General features: G+C 43.8%; 1 pseudogene; it reads left to right on the top strand.

Moving 5' to 3' along the window:
• The first annotated feature begins 4,352 nt into the window (after positions 1–4,352).
• LOC144930535 (28S ribosomal RNA) lies at positions 4,353–6,715 on the top strand (annotated as a pseudogene).
• Positions 6,716–16,749: the final 10,034 nt, after the last annotated feature.

Here is a 16,749-nt window from a genome sequence, read left to right as displayed (position 1 = left end):
GTGTGGAGGCTATGGAACTTGTGGAGGAGGGTGGTTGGTTACACAGGGGCTATAGCGGCAGTCTGTGCTCCAGCTGCCTTTGCTGCAGCTCAACCATATGCTGGAGCATACTGGTTTGATCCTCCAGCAGCCTCAGCAGTGAATCCTGCCTCCTCTCATCACGCTGCTGCCACATTTGAGCTTCAGCCCTCTCTTCAGCCCGCTACTTACTCTCTTCAGCCTGCCATCTGTCCTCCCAGTCATTTTGTGCTTTCCTGCACTCTGACATTATTTGCCTCCACGCATTCGTCTGTGCTCTGTCAGTGTGGGAGGACAGCATGAGCTCAGAGAGCATTTCATCACGAGTGCATTTTTTTTCCTTTCTAATCTTCACTAGCCTCTGGGAAGGAGAAGATCCTGTGATCATTGAAACACATGCAGCTGGTGGAGGGAAAAAAAGGGACAGCGGTATTTAAAAAGACACATTTTATAAAACAGTGGCTACACTCTTTCCGGGTAAACCTTGCTGTTAACATTACATACATAGCACATGTGCTTTCGTTACAAGGTTGCATTTTGCCTCCCCCCACCGCGTGGCTACTCCCTCAACCCTCCCTCCTCCCCGTGGCTAACAGCGGGGAACATTTCTGTTTAGCCACAGGCAAACAGCCCAGCAGGAACGGGCACCTCTAAGTGTCCCCTGAAGAAAAGCACCCTATTTCAACCAGGTGACCATGAATGATATCTCACTCTCGTGAGGATAACACAGAGAGATAAAGAACGGATGTTGTTTGAAAGCCAGCAAACATACACTGCAATGCTTTGTTGTACAATGATTCCCGAGTACATGTTACTGGCCTGGAGTGGTAAAGTGTCCTACCATGGAGGACGCAAGAAGGCTGCCCTCCCCAGAAACCTTTTGCAAAGACTTTGGGAGTACATCCAGGAGAGCTGCGAATGCCAGGGCAAATTAATCCTTTCACATGCTTGCTTTTAAACCATGTATAGTATTTTAAAAGGTACACTCACCGGAGGTCCCTTCTCCACCTGCCGGGTCCAGGAGGCAGCCTTGGATGGGTTTGGGCGGGGGGGTACTGGCTCCAGGTCTAGGGTGAGAAACAGTTCCTGGCTGTCAGGAAAGCTGGTTTCTCCGCTTGCTTGCTGTGAGCTATCTTCTTCATCCCCAAAACCTGCTTCCATGTTGCCTCCATCTCCATTGAAGGAGTCAAACACGGCTGGGGTAGTGGTGGCTGAACCCCCTAAAATGGCATGCAGCTCATCATAGAAGCGGCATGTTTGGGGCTGTCATAAATATAAAGGGAAGGGTAAACCCCTTTGAAATCCCTCCTGGCCAGGGGAAAGCTCCTCTCACCTGTAAAGGGTTAAGAAGCTAAAGGTAACCTCGCTGGCACCTGACCAAAATGACCAATGAGGAGACAAGATACTTTCAAAAGCTGGGAGGAGGGAGAGAAACAAAGGGGCTGTGTCTGTCTGTAGTCGTCTTGGCCGGGGATAGACCAGGAATGGAGTCTTAGAACTTTTAGTAAGTAATCTAGCTAGGTATGTGTTAGATTATGATTTCTTTAAATGGCTGAGAAAAGAATTGTGCTGAATAGAATCACTATTTCTGTCTGTGTATCTTTTTTTTTGTAACTTAAGGTTTTGCCTAGAGGGGTTCTCTATGTTTTTGAATCTAATTACCCTGTAAGATATCTACCATCCTGATTTTACAGGGGGGATTTCTTTATTTCTATTTACTTCTATTTTTTATTAAAAGTCTTCTTGTAAAAAACTGAATGCTTTTTCATTGTTCTCAGATCCAAGGGTTTGGGTCTGTGGTCACCTATGCAAATTGGTGAGGCTTTTTACCAAACCTTGTCCAGGAAGTGGGGTGCCGGGTTTTGGGAAGTATTTTGGGGGGGAAGACGCGTCCAAACAGCTCTTCCCCAGTAACCAGTATTAGTTTGGTGGTGATAGCGGCCAGTCCAAGGACAACGGGGGGAATATTTTGTACCTTGGGGAAGTTTTGACCTAAGCTGGTAAAGATAAGCTTAGGAGGTTTTTCATGCAGGTCCCCACATCTGTACCGTAGAGTTCAGAGTGGGGGAGGAACCTTGACAGGGGCTCTGACCCGGAGCGGCCGTTCGCCTCTCTGGTTTTCTGGGAGGCTTACCTCAGCTCCTTAAGTTTCATGCGGCACTGCTTCAGGTCCCTGTTATGGCCTCTGTCCTTCATGCCCTGGGAGATTTTGACAAAGGTTTTGGCATTTCGAAAACTGGAACGGAGTTCTGATAGCACGGATTCCTCTCCCCATACAGCGATCAGATCCCGTACCTCCTGTTGAGTCCATGCTGGAGCTCTTTTGCAATTCTGGGACTCCATCATGGTCACCTCTGCTGATGAGCTCTGCATGGTCACCTGCAGCTTGCCACGCTGGCTAAACAGGAAATGAGATTCAAAAGTTCGCGGTTCTTTTCCTGTCTACCTGGCCAGTGCATCTGAGTTGAGAGTGCTGTCCAGAGCGGTCACAATGGAGCACTCTGGGATAGCTCCCGGAGGCCAATACCGTCGAATTGTGTACACAGTACCCCAAATTCGAGCCGGCAACGTTGATTTAAGTACTAATCCACTTGTCAGGGGTGGAGTAAGGAAATCGATTTTAAGAGCCCTTTAAATCGAAATAAAGGGCTTCATCGTGTGGACGGGTGCAGGTTTACATTGATTTAACGCTGCTAAATTCGACCTAAAGTCCTAGTGTAGACCAGGGCTAAGTGTGACTGTAAGTAAATGGGATTTAGACTCCTAAATCACTTAGGCAGTTATGAAATTTTTATTCATTGACTTCAACTGAAGATACCAAAATTTGTGTTGGGTCAGTATTTACCTCAAAAGAACAATGATCTGGACATAAAGATAAAATGACTGCTGATAAATCTGTGAACACCACAAAGATTGGTAGAATGGTTAAAAAATGCTCTGACAGTGCACTGATAGAGTAATCTGGATCACATGGTAAACTGGATCAATCTACTAGGAACAAGGAATGCAGGTGACACCTACAGAATGAGACTGTATCCTGGAAGGCGATTATCAGGGGGTAGCCATGTTAGTCTGTATCCACAAAAACAACAAGGAGTCCCGTGGCATTTTAAAGACTAACAGATTTATTTGAGCATAAGCTTTTGTGGGTAAAAAACCCACTTCTTCAGATGCATGGAGTGAAAGTTACAGATGCAGACATAAATATACTGACACATGAAGAGAAGGGAGTTACCTCACAAGTGGAGAACCAGTGCTGACAGGGCCAATTCAATCAGGGTGGATGTAGTCCACTCCCAAGAATAGATGAGGAGGTGTCAATTCCAGGAGAGGCAAAACTGCTTCTCTAATGAGCCAGCCACTCCCAGTCCTTATTCAAGCCCAAATTAATGGTGTTAAATTTGCAAATGAATTTTAGTTCTGCTGTTTCTCTTTGAAGTCTGTTTCTGAAGTTTTTTTTTTGTTCAAGTATAGCTACTTTCAAATCTGTTATAGAATGTCCAGGAAGATTGAAGTGTTCTCCCACTGGCTTTTGTATATTACCATTCCTGATGTCCGATTTGTGTCCATTTATTCTTTTACGTAGAGACTGTCCGGTTTGGCCCATGTACATGGCAGAGGGGCATTGCTGGCACATGATGGCCTATATAACATTAGTAGACGTGCAGGTGAATGAGCCTCTGAAGGTGTTGCTAGAGTGGATATGGGGACAGAGTAGGCAACAAGGTTTGCTACAGGGATTGGTTCCTGGGTTAGTGTTTCTGTGGTGTGGTATGCAGTTGTTGGTGAGTATTTGCTTCAGATTGGGGGGGCTATCTGTAAGCAAGGACTGGCCTGTCTCCCAAGGTCTGGGAGAGTGAGGGATCATTTTCTAGGATAGGTTGTAGATCATTGATGATGTGCTGGAGAGGTTTTAGCTGGGGGCTGTACGTGATGGCCAGTTATTTTCCTTATGGGGCCTGTCCTGTAGTAGGTGATTTCTGGGTACCCATTTTGCTCTGTTAATCTGTTTCCTCACCTCCCCAGGTGGGTATTGTAGTTCCCTTTCTTTTCATCTCTCTCTTATCCAATCTATCTACTCCTCTTTCCTTCATGAAACTCTCATAATGATTACAGTAATTCATGATTGCTCACACTGGACATGGTAAACTTGGTTGGACGGGCCACCAGGGGTGTACTTACACTCCAAATAACCTAGAAAAGAAACCCGTGAGGGTTTTGAAAATAGCCAAATGCCTTCTCATCGAATTAGTGATGCTCATGAATGGATGAACGAGATTTCCACTGTCCCTACCTACTATCTAGCAAAACTACAGTCAAGGGAATGGGCTTGGCAGAATCAACAGGGAAAGAAGACCCTGTTGAGCTTGACTCTAGTCTGGCACTGAAGAGACATGAGGTGTATGTAAGTGGGGGAATAGTACCGCTATTGTGGGGAACTTTCCTGGCTTCTGCACTATCCTGGGGAAGTGGGCTGGCGAAAGGATCTGAGTCCTCACTTCCACTTCCTTTACCCAGTGGCCTCCCTGCCCTTGAGGACTCCCCTTCCACTCTCCTGTCTGGCAGAGTCCTCATAACCCCAACAAGGCTGGGCCCAGGATTCCTAGGGGGGGCTCAACCCCCAACCCTGCTGTGGTCACCTAGGACAGGGGCTAGGGTGTCCCCACTGTGGGGTACTTTCTCTGCACTGGGCACTTCTCTGACCATTACATACAAGTTAAAGCAAATGCACGTTATTTAATCAACAATTTTAAGAAGAATAAGGAAAAATGGAAAAGGTTAAAGGAAACACATCAACCCGCTCTGTGGCAGGGAACATCACAAACAGTGTCTCTGGAACATCAGGGCAGTTCAGAGTCTGTTCCTTGCAAGTCCCAGGCCTCCTTCTCAGGCCCTGACTGTGCTGCAGGGATGCTGTGGGTTGGACACTTGCTCTGGTGGTGGCCACACACTCTCAGGCTCTAAGCGGTAGGACCCTTCTTCCCAGTGTCGCCCCCACCCTGTCGGGGTTACGATCCAAGCCTGGCCTGCAGAGCCTCTTGGCTGAGGCATCTCCCTGTGCTGGGCCCGCTGCCCAGGGTCCCCCTCGCTCTCCCCAGCTGCTCACAGCACCCAGCTCTGGACTGCTCCAGCCCCAGCTCCACCACTCTGTCTCAGCACTGCTGCTGCTCTGCCTCCAGCTCCCTGGGCTGCTTCTCTGGCCCCTCTGCCTCTGGTTGCTACAGCTCTGCTCCCAAGACAGGTCTGCTCTGCAGGAGGCTTCTATGACTCTGCTCCCAGCACTGACCTGCTTTGTGGGCTGCTTTTCTGGCCCCTTTTGGCTCTGGTTGCTGCAGCTCTCCTCCCAGGGCAAGTCTGCTCTCTCTGGGCTGTGCCTCTGGCTTTGGGGCTGCAGCTCTGCTCCCAGGACAGGGTCTGCTCTCTCTGGATCTGGCACAGCTCTGCTCCCCAGCTCAGCTTGAACCCCTACTTTCTCCTTAGCTTGGCTCCACTCTGTCTGACCCAGGCAATTCCAGCTCACACAGAGGATGGGACCTCCCTGGCCTCCTGACTCCCTGATTAGCCTACCTGCCCTGTCATTCAGGCTGACCTGGAGCATTGGCCTCTCCCCATTGTTCCTGGGGGCTGTCAGTCTCAGTGTCCTGATTCCCCATCAACCCTTCCCCCTTTTTAGTACTGGGAGCTAGCAACTAAAACACCCCCACTGAATATTAGTAAGGGGGCAACAGTCACCTTACATGTAGAATAAGTGGGAAGGCCTCTGGGCCACCAGTGAAATACCACTATTCTTATCTTTTTTTCACTTACCTTGTGAGGTGGGGGGGAGTCCCAAGGGGCTCTTGCTTCTGGCTCCAAGCGTCCAGCGCATGCCAGGTACAACTCGCTCCAGGGACAGTGTCGGGGGGGAGTTTGACTGGGGCGGTACACCTGTCAAACAGTAATGCAGATGTCCTAAGGTAAGCTCAGGGAGGACAGAAACCTCCCGTGGAGCAGAAGGGCAAAAGCTCACTTAATGTTGACTTTTCGTATGAATAAAAGGGCCTCACGATCCTTCTGACTTTTTGGGTTTTAAGCAGGAGGTGTCAGAAAAGTTATCACAGGGATAACTGGCTTGTGGCAGCCAAGAGTTCATAGCAACATCACTTTTTAATCCTTCAATGTTGGCTCTTCCTATCATTGTGAAGTAGAATGCACCAAGTGTTGGATTGTTCACCCACTACTAGGGAATGTGAACTTGGTTTAGACTGTCATGAGAGAGATTAATTTTACCCTACTGGCGATGATTTGTTGCAGTAGTAATCCTGCTCAATACAAAAAGAACCGTAAGTTCATGCATTTGGTGTATGTGCTTGGCCAAGAAGCCAATGGGACAAAGCTGCCATCTGTGGGATTATGACTGAACACCTCTAAGTCAGAAACCCCCCTAAATGTAATGATACAGCAGTGCCGTGGAGCCTTGGTTGGCCCAGGATAGCTGCCCCCCTCTGGGGGTAGGGTTCAGTGAGGAGAGTCATTCATGTTGAGATCGGAGTGCGGACAGAAGGGAACCGCCTCTGACCTGTTGCGCACCACATATTTGTGGGGACCTGATGCTAAACCATTCATAGATGACCTGATTCTGGGTCAGGGTTTCGGGCATAGCAGAGCAGCTACCTCGCTGCAAGTTATTGGAAGTCAGCCTTTGACACAAGACTGTCTCTTTTCCCAACCCTCCCCTAATATGTCCATATGGCTGAAATAATCACTGATGGATTCTGGTCTTCACTTTCAGGTCCTCTGCAAAAATTTTTAGGTACTTTATGAATAATTAATCGGATAGTATACAGCTCTTTAATCTGGCAGCATAGGTATTACAAGATTCAGTGGTGGGAAGGTAGAATTTTTCTAGTTTCAATTCTAAAAGTGCTAATATTTTAGCTTAGCCATTGGAACAATTTATCATTAGATAGGGTAAATTCTCCCATCACCTGAATTTTAAAACAAGATAATATCTTTTGAAATGATATACTCTAATTCAGTTGTAATGAAGGAGTTATTGGGTAAAATTCTATTACCTGAGCTATGCAGAAAGTCATAGCAGATAGTCATAAGTCATTTCTGATCTTAAAATCCATGGCTTAAATCCTGACTCCATTGAGGTCAGTGGAAAGTTTGCCATTGACTTCAATGGGGCCAGGATTTCACATAGTGAATCTATGAATTCCTCCTACGGCACACTTCTGACTTTCTAGTTCCCTATTCTACCACCTGCTATTTGGGCCTGATTATCTGGTGCTTTGCACTGCACAAAAGGAGGTGTTATCATCAAGACAATAATAGTGCTGACACCCTCTAATACATTTTTACATGGGTAAAGCAATGGAGAACCAGACTACTATTTTTTTGTGCAAAGACCATCTGTCCCATGTTCTCTCTTCTTGGGCTTCAGATTTGAGAAATTCATTGCATTACTCACAATTTTAAACAAAAGATAGTTCACTCAGCTCTTTACTATGGTATTCTGGAAAGACATCTCCAGCCTCTTGCTTTGTTGCTCCTTCATCATTCAGTGGCATCTAAGTATATTAAATGCCTATAAGATGTATGAATAGTGAGATAGTACTCCGTTAAGACTGTTAATTTATAAATTAACAATTATCTATATATTCTTTACCTATTTCCAAACTATTTAAAAATATGTACAGAGTGGTCTTTCAGAGATGGTGTTAATTTAAAGTAAACCTTTTCCCTTAGCTTTTCTGGGTGGACACAGCCCCTGGTTCTAACAAAGGCTTCACATATTTCTATGCTGTAACAGAGGTTAGATTAAAACATAACTCTTGATAGACGGTTGCAGAGAAACATGACTTAGAATTCAGAATGGTGACACACAAGAACCCAAAACCACAAAGAGACAAAATGGGCTCCTCCTTAAAACGGTCATAACTCAACCCACCTTACTCTAGGTAGGCTCTTTCCAGATTGAGTTTGATTGCACACTTCTCTACAGAATCCCTTCCCTAAAAAGCAGAACCAGGAAAATCCTAGATAACTTAATTATTACAATTTTAACAGTTTTCAGTATACTACAACATACAAACTATTAAAACTCAGAACACAGTCACAGCATTTACATTTTCCCAGATAATATAATAGTTATGATTTCCTTAACTGTAATAGCAGTATTACATGAGTTTTGGACCTACTTTAATTCCAGTAACTCTTGTAAGAAAGCAAATTTGGAATCAAGTCATCCATAAGTTTAATATGAAGAACGTCCTAACCTCTTTTCACTCTTGGCACCATCCTGGGTCACTGTTTTTGAGGGGGGAGTTCTCATCAGATCGGGGGGCTAATATCTGATCTCCCAGACTGATGTACTGATAGACTGATGTACAGCTAGTTGGCATACACGTTTGATATGTGTTCTTTAACAGCCTTAATTTATTATGTGATTTCTCCCCCCACCCCTCCCCAATAAAATAAAATAAAACATACCTCTTTTCTAGTTTATTATTCACTTAAGACCTGATCTGAAATCCATGGTAGTTAAAGGAAAAAGACTCCAACTTCAATGGATCAGGCCCAGTGACAACAATCCTGCACTGAATTCCAGTCTGTGTACCCCTGTGTGGAGCTGCACTGAATTGTGCATCATGAATTGTGTTGTGAAGGCTAAGACTATAATGGTGTTCAAAAAAGAACTAGATAAGTTAATGGAGGACAGGTCCATCAATGGCTATTAGCCAGGATGGGCAGAAGCTGGGAATGGGCGACAGGGGATGGATCACACAATAACTGCATGTTCTGTTCATTCCATCTGAAGCACCTAGCATTGGCTACTGCTGGAAGACAGGATACTGGGCTAGATGCACCATTGGTCTGACCCAGTATTGCCGTTCTTAGAGATCCACTCACACAGAGCCACATTGAATTTCTATCTGTGCAAAGCTCCGTGCAGGATCTGGTCTGGACGTCAAATAGTCATAAAAAACTTATAGCTGAATTGAATACCAAATAAATAGTGTGAATAGCAACATAATGAATGAGCATTGCCATAAATAATTCAACTTTTTTTCTGAAAGAGCCAATACTGATTGAATAATTCATTCATCCAATACTGAAGCTGTTTGAATAAAAATATTAATTGGATAAACTATTTGCTAAATTTTGAGATATTTTGCCAATCGGTAAATAATTTTTGAGCAGCTCTACCAACCAAATGACCTCATTAATAGAGCCAAGGAAATATCAAAAATGAATGTGCAAATACTCATTCATTTATATAAATTATTCACTCCAATCTACTTATATACACACACACACACTGTATTTGCTTGCATTTGAGCAGGTGCAGCATTGTACTTTGAGAGATGGCACCTAATAGTTATTTTTAATATTCCAGTGCTGCATTTCAGGTTCCAACTGAGATTCAAAGTCCAGTTGTGCTAGGAAATGTATAAACACATAGGAAGAGCCAGCCCCTGCACCAAAAAGCTTACAGTCTACGTAGACAAGACAGACAAAAGCTTGGGAGGGAATAAGAGGCAGAAGAACTGGGACTATAATTCTCATTTCTCCTGAGCGCCACACTTGTTCCCTATCTATTGAATGATACTGGTTTTCCTTCTCCCTACTCTCTCTGAAGTGCTTTGTACTTCATGTATCAGGAGGAAACAGTTCTTGCGCTTCTGAGTGCGGAGATGCTGAAGATGCCTGAACCTTGCACAAGGTGGTGGCATGCAAGGGGAATTCTTCTTGAATCCTTCCTTCAAGATTCTCTACCACACCATCAAGGATGAGGTATGTTAAAGTATCCCTCTATCCCTTGCTGCTCAGTATTTCAGCACTGGTTTATCCTTTGAGTGACATTTCTGAAGGCATCGTTGGAGATAAATTACCCTCCAAATTACCCTCCACAGTAAATTTACATCTTTTAAAACCATTAATTTAAAACTTTTAACTCACCTTTGACATTTTTACACTCTCACATGAAAGTGTGCCTTCATGTGTACTTGGTCATGCTTTATCTACATTTGCCTCTGCCTTTTTCATTGGTTTATTTAACTTTAAAAACTGAATAAGGACTTTAAGATAAAGCTACTCAAGCAAAACTAAAGCTTTGCCCAGAGAATGAGTAAGAACCCCTGGTTACATTCTTGCGGGGAGCATCCTGTAACTCCCATATTCCTCATCTGTATATAACTGTGATATTGCATATAAAGTGTGCCAGGTGAGGTATCAAGGAAAAGGTTATGATCAGCTGAAAGTTGGTGTTCTATCTAAAATATGTATATCCTTAGTGAAGTTATGAGATTGTGTTGTTTGGTTGTCACTAAAACATACTGTAAGCTGGGGAATCGGCCAGATATTAGCTCCCTGGAGACAACAGCAAGGAAAGTAATCCATGCCCAGGGCAGATGTCAAATAACCCATCAACAGCCATTGTCCACTAAGGGAGCTACAATTCAGTGACTTACCTGAATGAGGCCACACCAGGAAAATTGCTCAACCTTGCCTGGGGACTCAGCAATGCCCACCAGACATGCTTGGACTTGTTTTCTTCACGCACATGGACTGAGGATATAAAACTGAACACAGCGGTCCCATGTTTGGCCTTTCTCCTTCCCCAATCTATGCTGCAAGCAACAAAGACAAAGACTGAAGACTCCAACAGGAGGCTGGCCCAGGTTTAAGGGACAAACGTGTATATTAAGTAAGGACTGCAATATCCAGTGAGGTGAGGAAAAACTGCTTAATCTAGATGTTACCCAGTCTAATAGAGTTGAAAGTTTAGACTGCATATGTCAAATATAAAGGGAAGGGTAAACCCCTTTGAAATCCCTCCTGGCCAGGGGAAAGCTCCTCTCACCTGTAAAGGGTTAAGAAGCTAAAGGTAACCTCGCTGGCACCTGACCAAAATGACCAATGAGGAGACAAGATACTTTCAAAAGCTGGGAGGAGGGAGAGAAACAAAGGGGCTGTGTCTGTCTATATGCTGTTTTCTGCCGGGGAAAGACCAGGAATGAAGTCTTAGAACTTTTAGTAAGTAATCTAGCTAGGTATGTGTTAGATTATGATTTCTTTAAATGGCTGAGAAAAGGATTGTGCTGAATAGAATCACTATTTCTGTCTGTGTATTTTTTTTGTAACATAAGGTTTTGCCTAGATGGGTTCTCTGTTTTTTAATCTAATTACCCTGTAAGATATCTACCATCCTGATTTTACAGGGGGGATTTCTTTATTTCTATCTACTTCTATTTTTATTAAGTCTTCTTGTAAAAAACTGAATGCTTTTTCATTGTTCTCAGATCCAAGGGTTTGGGTCTGTGGTCACCTATGCAAATTGGTGAGGCTTTTTATCCAACATTTCCCAGGAAAGGGGGGGTGCAAGTGTTGGGAGGATTGTTCATTGTTCTTAAGATCCAAGGGTCTGGGTCTATAGTCACCTAGGCAAATTGGTGAGGCTTTTTACCAAACCTTGTCCAGGAAGTGGGGTGCAAGGTTTTGGGAAGTATTTTGGGGGGAAGGACGCGTCCAAACAGCTCTTCCCCAGTAACCAGTATTAGTTTGGTGGTGGTAGCGGCCAGTCCAAGGACAAACCGGTGGAATCTTTTGTACCTTGGGGAAGTTTTGACCTAAGCTGGTAAAGATAAGCTTAGGAGGTTTTTCATGCAGGTCCCCACATCTGTACCCTAGAGTTCAGAGTGGGGGAGGAACCTTGACAGCATACTTATTTTATTTAATTTTGGTAAGCACTCTGACTTTTTGCCTCTTTTGTAGCCATTTTTTTTTACTTTTTATCTTTACCAGTGAGTTTGCCTGAAGTGTGGTAAATTTACTCAGGTTTTACGAAGGCTGGTGCATAGGCACAGACTCCGTGGGTGCTCTGGGGCTGGAGCACCCATGGGGAAAAATTAGTAGGTGCTCTGCACCCACTGGCAGCCAAGATCCCCCCCTCCTCACCTCCTTCTCCCCCACAGGGTGTCATGTCCCCGCTTCTCCCTCTCCCTCCCAGTGTTTCCCCCCCTCCACCACTGCCTAACAGCTGTTTGGCAGCACTTAGGACTTTCCGGGAGGGAGGGAGAGGAGGTGGAGCAGAGGCGAGGAAGGGGGTGGAATGGGGGCAGGAAGCAGGGAGGGCTGGGGTGGGAAAAGGTAGGGTGGGGATGGGACTTTGGGGAAGGGGTGGAATGGGGGTGAGGCAAGGGCAGGGTCGGAAAGAAGCGGGAATGGAGTGGGATTTGAGCACCTACCGTGCAGAGAGGAAGTCACTGCCTATGGGCTGGTGTATATCCGCTTTCCATTGATGAAGTGGTGAAGTAATTGATAGTAGATTTGCACTAATCATCTTGAGCAGTCCAAGTATATTCCTGAGGTACAAGGCTGGGGGGGAGGGGAGTAGGTGGAATTGGCTGGTGCTTGTTTCTGTGTGATTTGTGAGTGGCTCTGGGAGCATTCATGCCATCTAGCTGGGTATGGGGCTCCACATGTGGGTCTGCTGAGTGATACTCCTGGAGAGGTTTGATGCTTGTCACTAGCAAAGCATTGTGAGAGACAGCCCGGGCTGGAGAGTTGAGGGGGCACAATAGTCCCACAATCTCAGGCTGCAACCTGAGGTTCCCGTCACACCCCTAACCTAAGCTTCTCTGGCCTAGTCATACTAAAAATTACTGCTGACAGTCATGTTGGTTAGGAGCAACATAGGTGTGCCAGCAAAAATCCTAGTGTAGACAGTTATACTGGCAAAAAAGTCATTTGGCTGGTACACCTTGTTTTGTTTGGACTGTTAGATAAATCACATCAGCAAAGAGTTCTTTTGTCAGCATGTCCATTTGGAAGGCTCTAGTTTTATTGGCAGAGTTCTCATGGCCTCTATTTCAGTTTTTATACTATACACATCAATGAGATCTGAGCTCCTAAGTGTGAATAGCAGTGCACTGTTTCAGGCAACATTCGCTAAAGGGAACATGTTGCACCAATTCTGTAGGGAATGCATTGCTTTCTTATTTCCTAATTGGTAAAATTTAACATGTCCAACCTCTTCTTTGCTTCTATTTTTCAGGCCAAGTTACAGGTTTGTAAAAGGCTACTGATAGACTTGGTTGAGAATTTTTTAACAAGGTGTTTTTCATAGAAAAATGTTGATTAGTTAAAAAAAATCAAATCATTTTGAGGGAAAGGGTCAGTTCTGACAAATTTCTGAACTTGAATTTTTTTCTCAAAATGGTCAGTGTCCTGTTTTTACATTTTCAAAATAAAAAAGTCTAGGTTTGAAATGAAAAGTTAATTCAAAATGTAAGCTAATTAGAATAAAAAAAAGTGGTCAAAATTTAAATGAAACATTTCAAATGAGTTCATGCAAAAATTTTCAGACTGTTAGTGTGAAATTGTTCAAGATTTCAACTTTTTGTTCCATTCAGGACAAACCTGAATCAAAATTGAAATGTCAAATTTTGCTGGGGCAGGAAAACTATTTCTCACCCCCACTCTAGCTACTGAACCTAACACCCATATACCTTGAGTTCAATTATGTATCCCAGAAGACTGTCTGATTATCTGAATCTGTTTCTGCAGCAGGGGAAGACCATCCAATCTGAGAATTAAGGCAAACTGGGCTGTATCTTCTTATCCAGCCCCATCTATCCACATAAGAACCAAGAACTGCACAAGAATTGAACCATTTCTTAGGTTTGAAACGGACAATCACCCACCTATTAGCAGTCCATAAAAAGAACTTTTCTATTCTCCTGTCTTCTTGTCTCCATTTATCTGCCTGAGTTTTGTCAAACCAATATCTCCAAAGTTTAATACCTTGTACACAACTGAAGGATTTGTGTTATAATGTAGTTAACTTTGTTTCATAAGAGTTTTAAATCTGGTTCTGTAATCTGAAGTTTTCCCATCATGTCTAAAGTAAATAAAGAGAGGGTCAGGTTGTCAACCTCTGTTGCTTTTACACCAATTCACAAAACAGAGTCAGGAAGCTACAGTTTAAATATACAACTGGAGATTTCCCCTTGCAGTGAGGAATCCCAATGTAGTGCAAAGCCACTGTATCTTATTCTATGCAACCTACTCTTAGAGCCCTGACAAGGGGGATATCTGAGATGGGGAACAGATGCCCCCTGGATCATAGCAGTATAACACCATTTCTGTTGTCCAGGCTTATGTCCTGCACCAAAATAGTCAAACCTGATGATCTGACCTTGAAGGTTTAATATCTTGTGTGTAATTAAGGAGTTAAACTGGAAACCATGAGGAAGAACCCCAAAGCTCTCAGCAATAGATATAGGCTGCACTAAATTACATCCAATAGATTCATAAACCACAACAGCATCTTTGCCTTAAGTAAATAGTAAGGGGTACTATACTATTTAGCAAAGGGGGGCATTTATCTTCTTTTATTTCCATTGTAACAGTGTTTGACTCATTTTCCTGTGAAACAGAAGACATTGTTGGGCTGTGTTTCTGACTTTCACACTAAAGAGGAATAAAAGGAGTTTTTTTCTTGTTTGGTATTTGAGCACAAACAGCTTGCTCTCCTGAGGGAGATCATCACTGGCCCCAAACACATTAATAGCTTTGACAGTTACTATAGAACAACTATCTGCAGTTGACAGGTTGCTCACTCTCACTAATGGTTGCACTGGTGACCAGTTTTAGCAGAGTATTAAAGTGAATGAGGAGGCTGGGGACCCCAGTGGCTTCTCCTTTTATGCTTCAAGTATTTGTAGTCAGGGTGGTGATAGTATAGCTAGGAAAACTAAATCTGGCAAATGGAAAATATGGCTTCCCTAGTGGTACTGACAAGATTAGCCGCAGGTTCTTTTCAGAGTTTATTACTGTATTTTGTTTCATTTTTATTTCCATCACTCAGGCCATTCACCTTGCATGCAGTGTATTCCCCTCATAGTGTTAGACTGCAGCCAGCACCATTTACCAGCTGCATTATTTTTGGGCTGCAGGCTCACTTCCAGAAGTATACATCAGTTACTGTCACAGTCCTGAGCATACGCTTCTAGAGAAAGAGGGGGTATAATGGGGGTCACTCACCACAAGGAGCACTTTCTTATGGCAATGTTTGAGGATTAGCTCTACTCAGGCCTAATGCCCCCTTCGTCACACCATGGCAACTATAGATTTGAAGGTCAGAAGGGACCATCATGATGATCTAGTCTGACCTCCTGCACGATGCATATAACAGAATTTCACTCACCCTCTCCAGTACTTCATGGGTCAGTTCCTTTAATATTCTTTGATGGAGATTATCTGGGCCCCTTGATTCAGTCCCATTAAGATGTTTGAGTTTGTCTTCCACCTTAGATGTGGTAATTTCTACCTTCAGATCCTCATTCCCATAGCTACCCTCTCACAACTTCTAAAATCTTCTTTAGCCTTATTAAAAACTGAGGCAAAGTATTTTTTTTAGGTGTTGGGCCATACCAAGATTATCTTTAATCTCTACCCCATCCTCAGTGCCAGAGGTCCCACTTCTTTCCTTGCTTTATTTTTACTTATATGGCTGTAGAACCCTTTACTATTTATTTTAATTCCTTTTGCAAGGTCCAACTCTGCTTGTTTTTTGGCATCTCACTTTATCCCTATACTTTCTGACCTCCAAGTGGTAGCTTTCCTTGCTGATCCACACCACCATACCATAACTTGTAGGCTTTTTGCTTTCTCTTAATAATCTGTTTGACATGCTTGCTCATCCAGCTTGATCTGAACCCTTCCCTACAAATTTCCCCCCCTTTCTTGGGATGCAGGTTTCTGATACTTTAAGTCAAAGTTGCAGAAACTAATTACAAACCTTCACATTCAGATCCCTGAGTTCTTCAGTCCAGTCCACTTCCCTAACTAATTCCCTTATTTTTTTTAGTTAGCCCTTTTGAAAAAAGGATCCTAGTTGTAGATTTATTTTTGTTTCTTCCATTTAATTTAAATGGAATTGGCTCAAGATCCCTTGAGCCAAGGTTGTCCCCTACAACTAGTTCTTCTATGAGGTCCTCACTGCTCACCAATACCAAAACTAAAATGGCATTACCTCTTGTTGGTTCAGTGACTATTTGGTAAAGAAATCTGTCATTCATCACAGCCAGGAAAATCTGGACCTTACTATTATTGTCCTCCAATCTACATCTGGGAAGTTAAAGTCTCCCATAATCACACATTCCCAATAGTATTTATTTCATTAAAATCAGTAAGGAGGTCTCCATCTATATCCAAATCAGATCCTATGGAATCTATTGCATACCTCAAGCACTAGCCTAAGGGAACCTCTACTAGCTTTCTTCTGTAGGACCCATGGTGCTCCTTCTTCATGACTCACTTTCCAGCTAAGTCACTGTAATTCTCACCTTTGGGTAACAAAGTTCCTCCAGAGCAGCTGTCCATTTGGCATCTCTAACACTCTTGTACTACTTCTCACTAGCTGTCAGGGAAACCAGGCCCACCCTCTACACTGGATTACAGACCAGGAACCCTATAACAAGCAGTCAAGGTCTGCACTATCCTACCTCTTGCTGCTGTTTCCCCAGACTTATTCCTAAATAGTCCTGATAGGTTTTCTTTTCCCACAACTTCTCTAGGGTTGACCCTTTTTCTAGGTCTAGAAACTCAGGGCTTATTCTGCCTCATGAGGTCCCACATCCTAGTCTCTCATCTCCCAGAAAATGATTGCAGAATTTCTCCCTACAGCCCTTTCTGCTACAAACTTCCTGTCTTTATAAGCCAGCCTACTCTGGCCCA

Source organism: Lepidochelys kempii, chromosome 4 (assembly GCF_965140285.1).
Source record: "Lepidochelys kempii isolate rLepKem1 chromosome 4, rLepKem1.hap1, whole genome shotgun sequence".
Classification (NCBI taxonomy): domain Eukaryota; kingdom Metazoa; phylum Chordata; order Testudines; family Cheloniidae; genus Lepidochelys; species Lepidochelys kempii.
This window is presented reverse-complemented; position numbering and strand designations above follow the sequence as displayed.